The sequence below is a fragment of the Podarcis bocagei genome (assembly GCF_964188305.1).
Source record: "Podarcis bocagei genome assembly, chromosome: 5".
NCBI lineage: Eukaryota > Metazoa > Chordata > Lepidosauria > Squamata > Lacertidae > Podarcis > Podarcis bocagei.
In genome coordinates, this window is record NC_138129.1 from 84,482,995 (window position 1) to 84,502,243 (window position 19,249).

Consider the following 19,249-nt stretch of genomic DNA (forward strand, 5'->3'; position numbering starts at 1 on the left):
TTACAGACTCCGCTAACCCAGAAATAGTGCTTCAGGTTAATAATAATAATAATTTATTATTTATACCCCGCCCATCTGGCTGGGCCTCCATAAAAACCAAAAATACAATAAAATATCAGGGTTAAAAACTTCCCTGAACAGGATGAGAACAGAAATCGTGCTCCGGCGGCACAGCAGCAGCAGCAGGAGGCCCCATTAGCTAAAGTGGTGCTCAGGCTAAGAACAGTTTCAGGTTAAAGATAGATTGCATGGGAATGGCTGAAATGACTGGCAGAATCCGAGACCAGGGGAAAGAGACGGCGGAAGAAGATTGGAAGAAATTTAAAATTTATCTTAAGAAATATTGTAAAATTAATGAGTGCTAAAATGTTGTGGTTATAGAAAGTAAGGAATTACAGCTGTAAAAGACTAAGTAAAAGAAAAGAAAATGAAACAATTAGATAAAATTAAGGGGGAGGATTTGCTGAAATAAATTTGGAAATTGGAATGCAGAAAGGGGAGGTATGGGGAAGTCGGTGAAGTAAGTTTCAAGAAAAAAAGGATTCGAAATTATACATGTTTGTATTTGTGTGTGTATGTTTGTATTGTGTATTGTATGTGTCTTTATAATTTGTGAAAATCCAATAATATTTTTTTTTTTAAAAAAAGAACAGTTTCGGGTTAAGAATGGACCTCCGGAACAAATTAAGTACGAAACCCGAGGTACTACTGTAGTTTCATTTACCAATTTTAATGTATGTCCTCAGTTTTCAAAATCAACAAGAAAATCTGTAGCACATGTTCCAACTGCATTGGCTAATAGTTTCCAGGCCCAATTCAAAGCATTGCTTTATACCTATAAAGCCTTAGGTGGCTCAGGACCCCAATACCTCAAGGACTGCCGCTCTCACCGCATGAATTGACCCAGACCCCTGCAATTGTCATCTGAGACACTTCTCCATGCGCCTCCTCTACAGGAGATCTGGAAAGTAGCAACCCAAGTAGTTTTTTCAGTGGTGGCTCCTCACTTGTGGGATGTTCATCCCAGGGAGGCTTACCTGGCACCATCACTACATATTTTGCCGTGCAAAAATGTTCCTTTTTTGCAGGCCTTTGGCTTTTAATTACCTGTGGTCTCATTCAGTGCATGAGCTGTCTGAATTTCGTCTTTTACAAATAGGGTTGCCTTTTGGATTTTTCTTTGTATTGTTTTATGCTTATTTTAATGTGTGTGTGTATTTATTTACTATAAGTCACTTTAATTTATTTTTATAAAAACAATTAACAGGTTACAATAAATAATAATAAAAGGTTTGAAATGTTCTGCATTATGTGCCTTGACTCACTTGTGCCTTTTAGAACTATGTGATCCTATTCTTCCAGCACCCAAGTGATTAATTCCTTCTCTCTCTTCCCTACTGACAGGAGATTAGACTGAACATCTTACTGGCCATCAGTTTCCTCCTCCAATATTGCGCTAACATAAAATTCTATAAGTCAGTTCACACAACACAGTAAGCCAAACTATGGTTTAGTGAGACCACACAAATGTGCAGGCTCCCAGAGAAGAGTTTGTAGCCACTTTTCTACTCCTCAGTCCTATTTACTGCCATGCCATGCTAAATTAAGCCAAGGTTTGGCTTAGCATGTTGTTCAGTCTAAACCAGGACCCTGGTTAACCAGTCTTTCAGATTTTGTACAATTCAATATATGGCTTCAGACAAAAGAAATTAATGGCTAACCAGGAATTTAGGATATTAGTAATATGTGAAGCTGACATATAGCAGGATCTGCTCTTTCATGCAACCACAATGTGATACTTCTTTTAATTAGATTATTATAACACTCTAAAAAAAATAGATGTCAAAGTAATTTATTTTAAAAAACACCTTTGGCTATGCTAAATTTAAGGCTCCAAAAGTGAGGTGGTTTATTGCAGATTTCAATTTAGTTTCTAAGCCATAACTCAAAACAATCATTTATTTACTCTTACATCATTGTGGGTCAAGACTTCCTTGTGCAGAACACAGTTGCATTTTACATTAGTGGCAAGACTGGAAAAAATGAATTAATGTAAACACCATCTCAACAATTTTTTAAAACTTATACAAGCATATATACAGTTTTATTCCTGCAGTTATAATCTACTTCTAGGATTTTGCAGCATTTGGCTTATTGTTATTTTTGTATTTATACTAAGCAGAACTTAGTTGGGTACAGTAGATGCACTGAAATTTATAGACTTGTTAGCCATGCCCATTGAATTCAGTGAGTCTTCTTTAAGGATAACTAACGTTGGACCCAACCCATTTTACTTGTTTTACTTTTGTTAAACCACACTGTTAATATAACTTAAAGAAGTATATGAGGTGAAGAGCTGCCCCACTGCCTGTCTACCCCTAGTCTTGTGATATATGCTGTTCTCTATAATCCAAATGAAAGCACACTGTAGAGGGTCCATCTTAGTTCTTAAACTGTCAGACTTAAATGTTTATTATTTAAGGGCATGTGCCTTTTTATACATTAGCAACATAGCATTGAATTCATCTTCTTAGTTGGCCCCAATCTACAGAGAAAGAGGTCTGGGACTGGGGGGACGGGGGGGACGGGGACAAATGGAAAGTTTCGGTGTATAAAAGCCAAGTTGTCAACAAACACAAGACTGTAGAATGTCTTTACTGATTATGAAACATAGAAGTTAAGACAGGCAGCTTAACACAATTTCCATGCCTTTTGTTGCACAAGTGAATTTGGAAGCCCCTTATCTCCTGGCTTAAGCTAAAGGGGTTTTAATCAATAGTATATATGCCTATAGAAACAGAAATTACACAACTAGTTCATATTCATACCTTCAAGTTTCAGTCTCTGAGAAACTTGTCTCTGTCAAGTAACCTTCCTATGGTGAAAGTGTGCTTGTAAATTCAGCATTACAGGAATACTTAGCAAAAAATTAGTCTCTACCCTAAAACATATTGGCTTCAAGTAAAAAAGTAATCCAAAAGGACTGCTGCAAGGTACTGAACTCTTATTTCCCAGTTGCTAAAAAAAAAAGGAAGACAGCAGAGGGTGGGTGGGATAATATCTGTACAGTGGTACGTCGCAAGACCAATGCTTCGCAAGACAAAAAACTCGCTAGACGAAAGGGTTTTTTGTTTTTTGAGCTGCTTCGCAAGACGATTTTCCCTATGGGCTTGCTTCGCAAGACGGAAACATCTTGCAAGTTTGTTTCCTTTTTCTTAACACCGTTAATACAGTTGCGACTTGACTTCGAGGAGCAACTCATAGAACGCGGTGTGGTAGCCTTTTTGAGGTTTTTAAAGACTTTGGTGATTTTTGAAGCTTTTCCAAAACTTTCCCGACACCGTGCTTCGCAAGACGGAAAAAATTGCAAGACGACAAAACTCGCGGAACGAATTAATTTCGTCTTGCGAGGCGCCACTGTAGTTAAAACAGGAACAGAAATGCCAAAACTGCATTACATTAGTGAAGTCTATTTATTCCACCTCTAGAACTGTTGCATTTTATGGTTAGGACTATGTCATATACCTTCCAGTCTTCTAAAATCTAACTTACTGTTGATTTAGCAGTCAGCCGTTTCAAATGAGTACACAGCAGTATTTTATATTTGAGTGTATTTCAGACTCTGCAGCCCTAGAGACTTTTTCATTCAGGCACAAACAATGTGGCAACAAAGCTAAATGCTACCCACCTGCCATATGTGGTGCCCCACCAGGGGCTTGATAAACCCATTTTTGCTGTCTGTCTGAGACTACAAAATAGGGGGCTGGCAGGCATCTGGCAGTCCGCAATGCACGAGTAGTGTGCCGTGTTCAGGTCTGAGGGCAGGGTCACAAGTTGCCCAGCCTATTTAAATCTATTTGTTCCCCAACATCTTATGTGCTAATACAAACAGTAAACATTAGGGTCCTTCAGCTATTGTTTATTTTCTAACTTCTACAGGAAATAAAACTTTCAGTCTGCTTTAGTTACTGAGGGTTATAATGTAATAGAAAGTTTAATGCAAAGAAAACCTATTCATTTCCTCACCAACAGTACAGATATTATGGAGAATAAATGACCTTGGGGTGGAAAAGAAACAACACAAGTAGCAGTAGGTAGGAAACTCATTAGCTGAACTAAAAGAACACTGAACAGTACTCCTGCCATGCATCAAAACTTTCTGGAGCATCCAACTGGAACATACAAGAAACCTGGGGGTGGGAGGGAGGCTTGGAAGACTGGGGAAAATAATTTAAATCTTCAGCATCTAAATGGCAATCAATCTAAAGTGTCTTGGAGCACTGGTAAGATACTATTAATATAGGCACTGTGATAATGTTACGACTATAAACAAAAGGCTACCAATTCTAAGAGTTCCAAAATTTCAAAGACCTTAAGGCATCCTGAAAATTATCAAATACACTTGTTCACTGGAAACCTAATTCCCATTAGTACCAAATAAATGAAGTAAGTGTCGCATTCATAGTCGATGTTCCACTATTCACACTAAGACAACTAGAGACTCAACATAGTATTATCATCATAGTGAGGAAAATACTTTTCATTTCTGAAAAGGCAATAAATGATGGGTTGATTAAAGATGATTAATGGACTTGGGCTTCAATGTTTTCCTTTGTTTCTTTGAAAGAGAGACACAATGAAATATATTTATCATGTCAAAAAAAAGTCTGTGGTATAAGAATTTTATAATTGGATGAAAAACAGCACTATTGTCACACAAAGAAAGCTGGCAACACATAAATCATTATAAGGAATTTAACATTTTAAGGATATTGGAGAAACCCTTAGGACTACACGGCAATTTTTAGTGTTCCATTATTCTGTTACTTTGAAAGGTTTTCCCCTTTTTGGTTGTAAATTCAAATAAACCAAGCTATAATTGAAGATAACATCTATAAGAATGCACACATGATTGCATCCAATATGGCACAATCTGTATCCCTGGTACAATTAAGGCTGTAACCCAATGCAGAATTAGGTGTGCCAAAACCTCTTGATTTAAAAGAGTGGCAATCCTAATCATGTCTACTGAGAACTAAGCTCCACTGTATTCAATGAGACTTGCCCCTAGGTAAGTGTGCACAGGATTGCAGCCTTAGGCATGGCTAACTCTGCATAGGATTGGACTGAAGAGAGATTAGGTAAAATCCAATTCTGTTTTGTTATAACATCTCTGCTGGAACACAGGCCTCTAATATTGTTGTACAATGATCCTAAATATCTTTGGGTGGTAGTCAGCCAAGTTATACTGAAATTAATGAACATGCATAAGTTTGATCTATTAATTTCAATGGGTCCACCTTAAATAAAACATAAAGTAAAGGGTAAAAGGACCTCTGACCATTAGGTCCAGTCATGACCGACTCTGGGGTTGCGGCGCTCATCTCACTTTATTGGCCAAGGGAGCTGGCGTACAGCTTCTGGGTCATGTGGCCAGCATGATTAAGCCACTTCTGGCGAACCAGAGTAGCGCACAGAAACGTTGTTTACCTTCCCGCCGAAGCGGTACCTATTTATCTACTTGCACTTTGACATGCTTTTGAACTGCTAGGCTGGCAGGAGCAGGGGTTGAGCAACAGGAGCTCAACCCGTCGCGGGGATTCGAACTGCCAACCTTCTGATCAGCAAGTCCTAGGCTCTGTGGTTTAACCACCCGCGCCACCCACGTCCTGGTAAATAAAACATAGTTGAACACAATTTGTAGTAAATTAAATAAACTATTAATTACTTTTCAGTATTTACCTAGTGAACAATTCAACTCTGTGTATGCTTACATAAAAACCCCACTGAGTGCAAGATTACAATCCTATGCAATTTACTCAAGCGTTAGCCTCACTGAGCTTAGTAGTAGCATAGCTTCAAGCTGTAAGTTTTTTTAGTACCAGTTATAAATCCTTAGTTTTTGTTTTTTTTATTCCTGAGTTCCCACACTTACATCATAACACATTGTTGATATTTCTGGTTTTCCTCTCTGCCTTCTTCAGCTAAATGGGAACTTCTGGAAGGCTCATCTCTCACCAGAAAATGAGAGATGTGCTGTCACTGGAACATCTATTCACCAGGAACAGAATCCAAAAAAATGAAGAAAGTAAGAGCCAATTGTTTTTAAATACACTACCTTTAAAAGTGGTAGTAAGGGAATGGAAAGAAAGGGAATGGTGAGGAAAGAGGTGTAAGAAATCTCACCTTGTACCTCAACTGTTAGTGAAGTTAACAGACAACCATCTTTCTTAAAATGCTGCGGAGTCCAGGCCCTTTAGTATCCTGCACAATCAAGAGTGTTCAGCCACCAAAGATGATCTTGTTTAAAGAAGCAAAGATGCTTGCTTAAAATGAATTTAAGGGTCTGCCTACACAACCACTTATAGTGTCACAATTTCCTGTCTTCAACTTTCCATTAATTTACATCATGTTTGTTATGCGCTAAAATTGACTGCAGCCAATTCGCTGTCTGTAACCACCAGCAGTTCAACAAGCCACCTGAGACTGAAAACGTGATTGATGGACTGTTTACAGCTTTGGTGAGTTACAATATACATGATGAAAAAGCTACTCTAAATAAACTAGAGTAAACACAATTAACAAGTCATTTCCATGAGATCTTGAACCGAGGTACCAAGGTCATGAAAGAACTTCATCATGTGTACTTGACTTCCATGGAAGCATCTCAGAGATGACTCACCCTTCCGTACTAAGCAACAGGCAATCTACTTTATAAGCACGCATCTCAGAGGGCTTTTGCCTTATACTGGCAGAAAGCTACTGCCACAAAAGACTGTAGAAAATACTTGGAATTACCGTATTTTTTGCACCATAACACTCACTTTTTTCCTCCGAAAAAGTAAGGGGAAATGTTTGTGCGTGTTATGGAGGGAATGCCTACGGGTGGCATGCCTACGGATTTTCCTCCTCTAAAAACTACGTGCGTGTTATGGTCGGGTGTGTGTTATAGAGCGAAAAATACGGTACTTCTTTGTTTCCTTTGGTATTGGGGAAACAGGCACATCTGTATTTAAATACCACAGGTCTGTATAATTTTCAGCATCTTATGCAGCTCTGGCTCCTCGACATTTCAGAACGTCAATACCTTGTTTATAAATGGCAAAGTTATTCAACTGATGCCAAAACAAGAAAACTGGTGTTTTGTGCAACGAGATATAGAGCTGGAAGCTATGCATCCAGTAATAGGGCAAATTCAGTTCTTTATCAGTAACTGAAACATAGCAATAACTTGCAAACAGGAAGATGAGAAGTATGATTTTCCTCCAGATAAGTAATTCACTGCTTTATACGTGCACAAACAACACAGGATGGGTATATTTAAGGCTGTACTTTACAACATAGTCTAAGCTTACTGAATGTTGTAATCCTAACCTCACTTAACTGGAAGTATAACCCCACTGAATTCAACTGGGCTTACTTCAGAACAGGCAGTTAGGGCTAAACTGTAAGATCAGTAAAGTCTCTTGCTACAGTGTAACTGCTAACCAGCGTAACATTGCTGGAGGTTTACATTAGCAAAGGCACAATGCCAGCACCAATACTTATACAGAGCAGTACATGTGAAAAGGATCTAGGAGTCTTGGTTGACCACAAACTTGACATGAGCCAACAGTGTGACGCGGCAGCTAAAAAAGCCAATGCAATTCTGGGCTGCATCAATAGGAGTATAGCATCTACATCAAGGGAAGTAATAGTGCACTGTATTCTGCTCTGGTCAGACCTCACCTGGAGTACTGTGTCCAGTTCTGGGCACCACAGTTCAAGAAGGACACTGACAAACTGGAACGTGTCCAGAGGAGGGCAACCAAAATGGTCAAAGGCCTGGAAACGATGCCTTATGAGGAACGGCTAAGGGAGCTGGGCATGTTTAGGCTGGAGAAGAGGAGGTTAAGGGGTGATATGATAGCCATGTTCAAATATATAAAAGGATGTCATATAGAGGAGGGAGAAAGGTTGTTTTCTGCTGCTCCAGAGAAGCGGACACGGAGCAATGGATCCAAACTACAAGAAAGAAGATTCCACCTAAACATTAGGAAGAACTTCCTGACAGTAAGAGCTGTTTGACAGTGGAATTTGCTGCCAAGGAGTGTGGTGGAGTCTCCTTCTTTGGAGGTCTTTAAGCAGAGGCTTGACAACCATATGTCAGGAGTGCTCTGATGGTGTTTCCTGCTTGGCAGGGGGTTGGACTCGATGGCCCTTGTGGTCTATTCCAATTCTATGATTCTATGATTAAAAGGGTTTTAAATACTACCACAGACATTTAGCAACGGCACAATGCCAGCACCAATACTTATACCCTCAAGCCCAGCTGGGAAACTGAGGGGAAGGGTGGAGATATTATAATCAAAGAACTGTAGAATTGGAAGGTACCACTAGGGTCATCTAGTCCAACCCCCTCAACGCAAGAATGTTTTGCACAACATGGGGCTCGAACCCACAATCCTGAGATTAAGAATCCCATGCTCTACCAGCTGAGCTATCCCAGTCTACATCCAGTGTATAACGAAGTACAAGCCCGTAAGTCAGCGCACCCCAATTTGGATTACAGGGCTACCTGGGAGGCAGAAGGGAGAAATTGCTTCCTTATGCATCTTTAAAAGCAGAGCCATCGCCTTGCCAACAAAGGTCCGTATAGTTAAAGCCGTGGTTTTCCCAGTAGTGATGTATGGAAGTGAGAGCTGGACCATAAAGAAGGTTGATCGCCGAAGAATTGATGCTTTTGAATTATGGTGCTGGAGGAGACTCTTGAGAGTCCTCATGGACTACATCAAACCTATCCATTCTTAATGAAATCAGCCCCGAGTGCTCACTGGAAGGACAGATCCTGAAGCTGAGGCTCCAATACTTTGGCCACCTCATGAGAAGAGAAGACTCCCGGGAAAAGATCCTGATGTTGGGAAAGATGGAGGGCACAAGGAGAAGGGGACGACAAAGGACGAGATGGTTAGACAGTGTTCTCGAAGCTACCAACATGAGTTTGACCAAACTACGGGAGGCAGTGGAAGACAGGAGTGCCTGGCGTGCTCTGGTCCATGGGGTCACGAAGAGTCGGACACGACTAAACGACTAAACAACATGCCGATGCACTTTTGAGTCACGCAAAAAATAAATAAATATGAATTTGCACAAAAGAAAAAGATATGACAGCAGGGAAAGGACTGCTGGTGTCTTTTGCGAACCACGCTACGGGGCCCTCACCCCAACCCTGCCTTCTGGACTACAAGCATCACCACCAGCATCAGAAGTCCTTAGGTTGCCTGAGGAAGAAAGCATGGGTCTTGAACCTCACTCGGTGCTTCATTGTGGGGGCGCCTCCACACGCCACACTTGGAAGTGTGCTGTTGTCCCACAAATCCCTTGGCGCTGCTAACAACCCCCAGCCTGCCACTATAGTGCAAACAGACGCAACCCACCCCCTCCCCCAGCAAAAATAGTTTTGGCGCGAGTTCTTATGCAACTTCAGTGCAGATGGCCTTCTACCAAGGTTTCAATACGCGCCTATTTACTTATGCAAGGGCCAAAGACGGAGCGGGGTGGGGGGAGGTGCGGAGGTGACTATGGTTGACAACTGACAACTTCCCCCCCTAAAAAAAAGGAGGGGAGCCCCTATGAAGGAAGGGCATTGGGACAGAAGCCAGATCAGAAGAAGACCGCCTTCTCTTTTCCAGAGAACTCTTTTCCCCAAAGCGCGCAGGCGCAGTCGCTTCCTCTCCCCCCCCCCCATCTCTACACCAACACACCCTCGTCTTACTTACAACCAGCGCGTGAAACGGTGGGGGGGGGAGGAAGGAAACGGCACTGACAGCGACCAATGAGAGGCGGGGACGCCGTGCGAAGCAGCCAATGGAGATGGCCCGGTGGGAGGGCCGCGCTCACGAGCAGGTCCCGGGCGAAGTATCTGTGGCGGAGCGAGCGCGCGGGCGCCGAGGCCAAAAAGAAAAAGAAAAGAGGGTTGATGGGGTTCTTTTTGAGAGCGGGGGCCGTTTACCGAGCGGGGCCTGCGAACTTCTCCTCAGCCGTTTCCTCGCGCGGCGTCATTTCTCCCTCAGCAGTAGCAGCAGCCTCCTCCACCCACCAAGCGCGCGCGCGCCCGTCCGTCACCCCCCCCCACTCGGTACTTTCGGTTACCTCAGAAGGCTGGGCAGGCGTCGGTTTCAGTTATTTTTTAAATCTCCCTCAGGCGCGTGGGAGGGGAGGGTGAGGGTTTTGTGTGGAGAAGGAGCGCAGCCCTCAGCCTCCCTCTTTTTCCCCCCCCTCCTCCTCCTCGCTCGCTCTCTCGCTCTTCCGTCTCCTGGTGCCGCCGCTGTCAAGGCTGTAAACATCCCGGCATCCCCGAGGACAAGAAGGCGGGGCCGGGCGCACCGCCTACCGGCCCTGCCTCCTTCCCAGCCGCCGGCCGGCCCGTCGCCTGGCTGGCTGACTAGCTGGCCGTCGCCGGCTCCCCGCGCGCGCGGTTATTACTACACACGCGCGGAGAGCCCGTCCTAGCCGCCGCCAGAAAAAGGAGGCAAAAAGGTAACCGTGACTTCGCCTTACAGAAAAGTTGGGGGCGCGAGAAAGGAAGGGAAATAGCGCGGGAAAACGGCTCCACGACGTTTCTTTTCTCTGTCGCAGGCACACACATACACACGTTATGGGCTTCACGCGTCATCCTGCCTCAGTAAGGACTCCCTCCTCCTGATAGACTGGTTCGGTTCATGACCTAGGAACCGACTCTTAGGGGCCGAGGGGGAGTGTCTAGAGCCACCCCAATAACGTATTCCCCCCAAAAAAGTTGCCATTCCAGTGGTGTACGTGCACCACGTCATATGATCGATTATGCTGGGAAGGGCTCCCCCCCCCCATTATTTTATTCAAGTTGGCATCCCTGGATCATGACATTTAGAGCAGGCAGCTTGCTTCTCCTTAACCATCACCCCTACCCCTGTCAATACACACGTGATTGTCCCTCTTTGAATGTGTGCACTTTGCAAAGGATGCTTCCCCCCCCCCGACTAGAAATACAGTGGTACCTCTGGTTACATATGCTTCAGGTTACATACGCTTCAGGCTACAGACTCCACTAACCCAGAAATAGTACCTCGGGTTAAGAACTTTGCTTCAGGGTGAGAACAGAAATCGTGCTCCAGCAGCGCGGCAGCAGCAGGAGGCCCCATTAGCTAAAGTGGTGCTTCAGATTAAGAACAGTTTCAGGTTAAGAACGGACCTCCGGAACGAATTAAGTACTTAACCCGAGGTACCACTGTATCCCCAAATGCCCCATCTCCGCAGCAGTGGGTTCTGTCTCCCCAGTTTCCTGGCTTCAGAGGCAGATTGCACCTTACAGCAAGGTTTCCCAAACTTGCGTCTCCAGCTGTTTTTGGACTACAATTCCCACCATCCCTAGCTAAGCAGGATGAGCATTTGGGGATCATGGGAGTTGTAGTGCAAAAACAGCTGGAGACCCAAGTTTGGGAAACCTTGCCCTACAGTGTTTCTCAAACTTGGGTCCTCATCTGTTGTTCCCACAGGTCCTGATAGCTAGGGACCATGGGAGTTGTAGTCCAACAACAGCTGGGGACCCAAGTTTCAGGCAGTTGAAGGATTGAAAAAGTTCAGCCAACTCTTATTTCAGATCTGGGGTGTATTCAGTTTTACAGTTTCCCTTCATTGGACTAGTTCTGCACATCCTTCCCAGCAGTTTAAACTGCAGATACATTTGCTTTGCCTATGCCGCTGGTGATTCCTGTAGCAGCACAGCTGGGTTTTTAAAAGTGCAGTCAGCAGAGAGCCAGCTGAATGCAGCACAGTATACAAATATTTAGACAAGCAGGTCTGTCTCTCACATACTGCAAGAAAGACCAGTCTTACGTTATTGTGCCCTCAATAATAAAGTGGAGCTGCCTTCACATAGTTTTATAAGTCCATATATAAGTTTGTGTCTAAACCTATTGAAATCACTAGGCTTAAATTAGTCTAATTATACATAGGATTGAAGTCATAATAGATTGAGAGTGTGCAACTACACAACTATAATATATGAAGTGAATATATGCCTGTTAAGGTTTTTGTATGTGGCAGTGAGTCAAAGTCTCAATCACATGTATAAAATGGAACAGACAAATACAGTTCCTTCAACTCTGTTGCACCATTTTTTTCAGCCTTCGGTTCTTAAATGTTGTTGAACAACAACTATCAGGCTCAGTCATTTTGGTCAATGGCCAGAGATGATAGGAATTGTAGTCCCAACAACGTCTGGGGACCTATGCTTTCAATGTATATACCATACCAATACCATATGGTGTGAAATGACCTTGTGACATAATGAACACAAAATAAATATGCTGAAATGCAGCTTCCAAGTTAACACAAAAGCAAGAATGTACAAATGTATACAGTGGATAAGCATACCCACCTGTAAAACATGTCTCCCTGGTGGTAACATTTATTTATTTATTTGTTTGTTTGTTATATCCCCGCTTTCCTCCAGAGAGCTCAAGACGGCATACATGGTTCATTCCCTTCCCATTTTGTCCATATAACAACACTCAGGTTAAGCTGAGCAGCCATGACTGGCCCAGGTCAAATTCCCAGATAGCTGAGTGGGAATTTGAACCCTGTTCTCCCAGGTCCTAGTCCACATTCAAACCACTACAGATTATTGTACCTCTGCATATCTATGAAGCAGTTAACTTACCAGTCGAAGGCATGTGATTGAAGGCCATATCTGGAGAAAACTTGTCACAGCTTGCTTATGGAAGAATGGGCCTCAGAAGCAAATTGTCCAACAACCAACTTTTAATTCATAATGAAACATTAATTCCATTGACAAGTAATGCACATTTCTCTTTCTTAAATCCGACTACAGGAGCTAATGAATTAAAAGGAAGTAGTACTATGAAAATGAGAACTGTTTCTACTGCATTTTCAATTTAGCAAGCAAAAATAATAATATTTCAGTTCAGTAAGAAAAATATATTCGCCACAACAAAGCATCTTACAGATCTGGGAAGCATCACTGCAATTTTATTTAAGCAAGTTTGTAGAGAGATGAATGAATACCTTTCAGTATTTAAATGAGGTTTATTTCTTCACTTTCTCTCATGAAAATATCCCTTCTGGCCCCCTCGGCAACCTCTTTCATTTTTAGATCAGCTATTTATGCAGTATAAGCAATGATATTTCTAACAAAGGCCCTGAGGAAATTAGTAAGTCAGTTGGTCTCTCTTCTCTAGAGTTACCAGAATCATCAATAATTCAGCAAACGTTCTGTTTAATATAGCATTTAGGTAATTGGGTACAGTTGGCCAAAATAAATGGACTTGAACATGTTGAAAAGCACTATGGTTCTGGCTTTAGAATGAGGTTCCACAGCAATATTTTAGAGAGCTTCTTCCTCAACTAAATCACAAAATTAAAGTGTACTTTAAAATCTGAATGCCACTGGTACAAAGAATGATAGACCCACATGTAGAGTCTCATCATGCTTCCACTACAGTTTATAAAGATCCCACAACAGCTGATCAGCTACCAAGAATCATGAAAAATGGGCCACCACTGGTTCATCAATGTGGACAGCAATCTTAAAAACACTGAAAAGGGAGTAAGCTCTATTGAACACAGTAGGATTTACTTCCAAGTAAATATGCTAAGGTTTGTGCGGTTAGTTTCATTTGGAAATAACCAAAGAAGGGAGATAAAAAGTTTGAAGAATATTCTTTGGGGTTTTCCTTCATATATTTGAGTAGCAAGGGGAACGGGTGGCACTGTGGTCTAAACCACCTAGCCTCTTTGGGCTTGCGAATCAGAAGGTCAGCAGTTCCAAGACCATGCAACGGGGTGAGTTCCCTTTGTTCTGTCCTAGCTCCTGACAACCTAGCAGTTTGAAAGCATACCAGCACGAGTAGATAAATAGGTACCGCTGCAGTATTTAAAAGATATTGTTTTGGAAATACAATAATTATATAGGTCTTGTGGAGGGCAGTTAAGTAAACCAGCAAGAAAAGTAGAAGTAGCTATACAAACTACAGGCAGTAATTACTGGAAGACGACCAGAATATCGGTTCGCCAACTAGTGCTCCTAAACCTCTAAGCTAATTGATTTCAATAGGACTTAGGTGCATCTAATGCTTCTCTGGACTGGGAACAGAAAATATTGGAACTAGTAAGTAAGTCAGTGTGATATTAAATTGATTTCAAAGGGTCTGTTCCAAGTAGGACTTAGTTCAATATCACCCTCAACCTGCAGTGGGCCAAATCGTTTAAACGAAGCAGCATTGACAATGACATGCATTTGTCATAGTTTTGTAGTGATGAGGTCTTGAACAAGGCATTCTTCTCAGATAATGGCAGTTACTTAGAACTCTGTGCCCATTGTATTGGACAGTGATGGAATAATGACAGTAGTGGAAATTTATGAAACCTAAGGGAAAGGAATTTCCTCATAAATTTGTTTTGGTTTCTCAATGCCTGCGCTTGCTAGAACTTATTATGACATTACATTCAAAGTCTTGGATGCAAACAGTTTAATCCCTAAGGACTCAATACCAGTTTTGCTCTGCTGAATAGATGGCAGGCATGCTGGAGGAGCAGTGCAGTCAGTGCATATTCCCTCCACATGGCTAACCATGTAACTTCCATGATGTGACTAGCAATGTGAAACCTTGACCCTGTTCTTAAATGTGAATCTTTCTGTTTTGGAGGGGCAACGCATTAGGATAATAACAAATAGCACCTTACGTTTCAATATGATATGCCATTACCATTAGGAAGTGGGCTAGGAAATAATTTAGAGGCATATATGGTGGAATTCTACTACTACTGCTGTGTTAAGTAAGTCCTGCAAGATGCCTAGATAAGAGACCATTCAAGTCTTTGAGTATAAAAAATAAGAGCAAGGTATACATTTATGGCAGCATAACCTGTGTACTAGAATGCAGAGGATTTCTGCTTAGCAGAGGATGAGATTATCTAAAATGCAGGGAAGGAGTGGCAGATTGAATCTACTTATCCATAATTAATTTTCTGCAATGGGACTGCATGGCTAGAATTAAACCCTATTGGGAGAATAATGGCTAAAGAGAATCAGTTTCATGGGAAAAAACATTGAAAGGGTTCTGCACCCCATACCACTAGTCCATGCTGCATTGTATAGGAATTTGATGTGGGTTAAACCACTGTGCTGCTTGGGCTTGCCGATTGAAAGGTCAGCGGTTCGAATCCCCGCAACGGAGTGCGCTCTCGTTGTTCAGTCCCAGCTTCTGCCAACCTAGCATTTCAAAAGCACGCAGTGCAAGTAGATAAATAGGTACTGCTCCAGCGGGAAGGTAAACGGCATTTCTGTGCACTGCTCTGATTTTGCCAGAAGTGGCTTAGTCATGCTGGCCACATGACCCAGAAAAACTGTCTGTGGAAGCGGACAAATGCCGGCTCCCACGGCCTGTAAAGCGAGATGAGTGCTGCAACCCCAGAGTCGTTCATGACTGGACTTAATTGTCGGGTCCCTTTACCTTTACCTATATTCTCAGTACTAGATCCTGATTTTGGGTGTCCTTCAGTGAGATGCACTAGCTGCCCCCTGGTAGCCCATCCCCTGCCACCAGGTCAGCTCACTGCCTTCAAATTCCTCTGTCAGTAACACTTCAGAGCAGCATGGCTCAGACCAAGCAGTATCTCCATCGGACCCTGCTGCCAGGCACCTGAGTTTGAGCCCACTGCTGACTTTTGCCTCTGCTTGATGTGGAAATCAATGTGGGTGTCTTACCTTACAATTTCCATGCTTTTGTGTATGCCAGTTTTTGAGTGCCTTATTTTTTCGTTTAAATTGAAAGGGTGGTGGTTGGGTTTTTTATGTTATCATCGCTTTCATATAAATTATAATTAACCAGTAGACATAGATATGGAATCTTACTTTTTCCTACCTTTCATATGCAGATCCAGATACACAGAAAATACATTTTAAAAAGACACTTTAGTAAAGATTTGCATACGCCCTTGATCTTGAAATTATAAAATTTGACATAAGGTTCACACTTCTAAGTACAATATTTAATGAGATGCAGAATTTTGAAAATGACAGTGTTCACTAAAACTTCTATGTATTGTGGGATTTGTAAGGACGTCTACTCACTGAGGACAATTTATCTGTCAAAGATCATCAATCAGCAGGAATTTTCACATTAAATCATTATATTTGGTTGGTTAAGAGTAATCATCACCATGAGATAAGACAATCAGTTCAGCACAATCTTACATGATAGAAAAACCTCCAGGGTAACCCAGTGGTCTAAGATAGCCTTGGAGTGTGGTTGCCAAAAGACTAGGTAGAGATAGCTCCTGTGCTTTTAACAGCTGCATGACAGATAGAAATATAGATGAACCTCTTCCCATAACATTTATTATAGCAGCTATGATTCCAATTGCCTAACATTACGGAATCTTTTTAAGATTCTTATGGTGAATCTTTTGCCACTTAATAATAATAAAAAATACCCAAAACTTAAGATGAGTTTATATATTGGTTAAATTGACCCGTTTCCCCAGACTTTGACTGCATTTCTCAATTATTATTTAAAATCACAAACACAAAAAGTGAACTTTAATAGCAGACTTTCTTCACCCTTTTAAAATATGCCTCTTTTGCATCTTTCTGAAAGCGAGATAATCGTGTCATGTTCTGAACTGCACAATGATTGATAGTCTCAGTCCTTGGGTTGCAAACAATTACCTGCTTGAAAGGAAACGGAACAAAACCAGTGTACATTGACATTTAACTTATCTCTATGGTTACAATTTAGTTTTTTAAAATAAATGCATCAGTTTCTGTATCTGACAGTGCCCATTTAAACATACAATCCCATCTTAGAAAATCAGGAACTGTAAGATGTTTCCATATCAAAGAGGCTTTTAACAAAGGTAGAACTGAGGTTTTAAATGTCACAACTTAACTATCCAAGGCCTGGCATGTTTCTCTGACTAAGGTATTTGCATTTTATGAGGAAACACAGCAGCAGAAAGCTTACCCAAATCCACAACAACATGTACGGTACTTGCCTATGACATTAAACAAAACTATATACTTTATTCACTTAACAAGGCTGCTTCTGAAGTAAATGTTGCTTTATTTACAGTTGGGCTGGTAAGTCATATGAGAAACCATTTAACAATGCCATATTTATGTATAATATGCCTCCATTAATCCTTTTCTCCAGTGGGTTAAATCCAAATTATATTTCCATACAGAAACCTAATTTATAGAATATAGTATAGCAAAACAGCCCAATAATGGAACTGATGAGCCCCACCTTGTGTCATAGAACCACAGAAGTGTAGAGTTGGAAGGGATCATGAGTCATCATTTTCCTGCTTGGCAGGGGGTTGGACTCGATGGCCCTTGTGGTCTATTCCAACTCTATGATTCTATGATCTAGTCCAACCCCCTGCAATGCAAGAATCTTTTGCCCAACATGGGACTCCTGCTCATCATCTTGAGATTAAGAGTCACATGCTCTACCAATTCACTATCCCTCTTCAGAACATTCAGCTCATTATTAACTGCTATATAGCATGAAAAGCTCAGGTTTTTTACCAAGGACAAATTAGACATTAAATGCAGATACACATAAGATTACAACAACATCCAGGGCTGTGGTGCCTGTGGCCCTCCAGATGTTGGACTCCAAAGCAGCCCCAGCCAGCATCATCAGTTATCAGACTGTAGTTTGTTAAGGCTACCGGGAATTCTAGTTCTGTGAAGCATCTCAACAACTCTCAGCACCCTTAACAAATGACTGTTCCAAGAATTCTCCAATCAGAAGGTCTGTGGTTCAAATCCCCACGATGGAGTGAGCTCCCATTGCTCGGTCCCTGCTCCTGCCAACCTAGCAGTTCGAAAGCACGTCAAAGTGCGAGTAGATAAATAGGTACCGCTCTGGCGGGAAGGTAAACAGCATTTCTGTGCGCTGCTCTGGTTCGCCATAAGCGGCTTAGTCGTGCTGGCCACATGACCTGGAAGCAGTGGCGTAGCGTGGGGGGTGCCAGGGGGGCAGGCCGCACCGGGCGCAACATCTGGGGGGGGTGCGCTCGCTGCCTCCGGAGTCGCCGAAGAGCCTCGGGCGCAGGCTGTAGCAGAGCCGCATGTCTCGCGGAACCGACGAGCTGTGCGCGCGTCCGGGCTGAAGGCGCCCGGCAGGCAGCGGCTCTCAGCGCTCGCCGTGGAGGACGCGCCAGGCAGTCCCTCCTCACAGCCCCGCCTCCGCCACTGCTGCTGCAGCTGCTGGGCCGTTGCATTTTCCTCGCCTCTCTGCCCCCCTCCTCCTCCGGGCAAGCGGCGTCGTTTGGGCGGCAGCGCCAGCGGCAACTCGCAGGTTAGGGGTTAGGGGGGCGCAAATTACGTGCCTTGCCCCGGGTTAGGGGGCGCAAATTACTTGCGTTGCCCTGGGTGCTGACAACTCACGCTACGCCGCTGCCTGGAAGCTGTACGCCGGCTCCCTCGGCCAGTAAAGCTAGATGAGTGCCGCAATCCCAGAGTCATCCGTGACTGGACCTAACGGTTAGGGGTCCCTTTACCTTTTAAGAGCACTTTAAATATATGGTGTGGATATGTTCTGCAGCCTTCACAAAAATGTTATTTTTATCGAGTGGTAAGCCACTCTGGGAGCTTTTACAGCTGAAGATATAAATGCTTTGAAAAAGTTCCAAATAAAATCACCAAACTGTAGAGTTGGAAGGGACCCTGAGGGTTGTCTAGTTCAGCCCCCTGCAGTGCAGGAATCTCAACTAAAGCATCTATGACAGATGGCCATTAAACCTCTGCTTAAACATCTCCAGTGAAGGAGAGTCCACTGCCTTCCAAGGGAGTCTGTCCGACTGTGAAACAGCTCTTACCATCAGGATGTTCCTGATGTTTAGTGGGAATCTCCTTTCCTGTAACTTGAATCCATTGGTTCAGATACTACCCTCCTCCAAAGCAAGAGAAAACAAGCTTGCTCCATCTTCCATGTAACAACCCCTAGATATCGAAAGATAACTATCATATCTTCTCCTCTTTTCCAGGCTAAACATACCAAACTCACCTAGATCTTTTTCACATGTACTACTGGCAAGCCAGGTTTTCCCCATCTTATATTTGTGCAGCTGGCTCTTTCTGCCTATGTGTAGATCCTTCCATTTGTTCCTACTGAAATTCATTTTGTTAGTTTGGGCCCACTTTTCCAATCTGCTAAGAACACATTGAATCGTGAGTCTGTCTTCTGCGGCATTAACTACC

General features: G+C 42.8%; 1 protein-coding gene and 2 long non-coding RNA genes across 12 annotated transcripts in view; 1 reads left to right on the top strand and 2 right to left on the bottom strand.

Annotated features, from left to right (window-relative positions):
• The window catches only part of NEK7 (NIMA related kinase 7), an 84,817-nt gene extending 74,494 nt beyond the window's left edge, over window positions 1-10,323 (bottom strand). Inside the window, exon 1 of one of the 6 annotated variants that reach the window (XM_081194511.1) lies at window positions 10,132-10,321. The gene's annotated coding sequence lies outside the window, so the exon portion shown is untranslated. Of the gene's footprint in view, window positions 1-9,991; window positions 10,103-10,131 lie in introns of those variants that run through there. The other 5 variants (XM_081194508.1, XM_081194507.1, XM_081194510.1 and 2 more) reach the window with 5 other exon arrangements.
• The window catches only part of LOC308587179, a 123,388-nt gene extending 105,496 nt beyond the window's left edge, over window positions 1-17,892 (bottom strand). The window contains exons 1-2 of one of the 2 annotated variants that reach the window (XR_014008268.1): window positions 17,418-17,892; window positions 15,492-17,346 (exon numbers count right to left, since the gene is read on the bottom strand). This is a non-coding gene — a long non-coding RNA (uncharacterized lncRNA). Of the gene's footprint in view, window positions 1-13,014; window positions 17,347-17,417 lie in introns of those variants that run through there. The other variant, XR_014008269.1, reaches the window with a different exon arrangement.
• The window catches only part of LOC308587143, a 56,689-nt gene continuing 47,820 nt past the window's right edge, over window positions 10,381-19,249 (top strand). For 2 of the 4 annotated variants that reach the window (XR_014008215.1, XR_014008216.1), the window contains exon 1: window positions 12,112-13,020. This is a non-coding gene — a long non-coding RNA (uncharacterized lncRNA). Of the gene's footprint in view, window positions 10,519-12,111; window positions 13,021-19,249 lie in introns of those variants that run through there. The other 2 variants (XR_014008213.1, XR_014008214.1) reach the window with 2 other exon arrangements.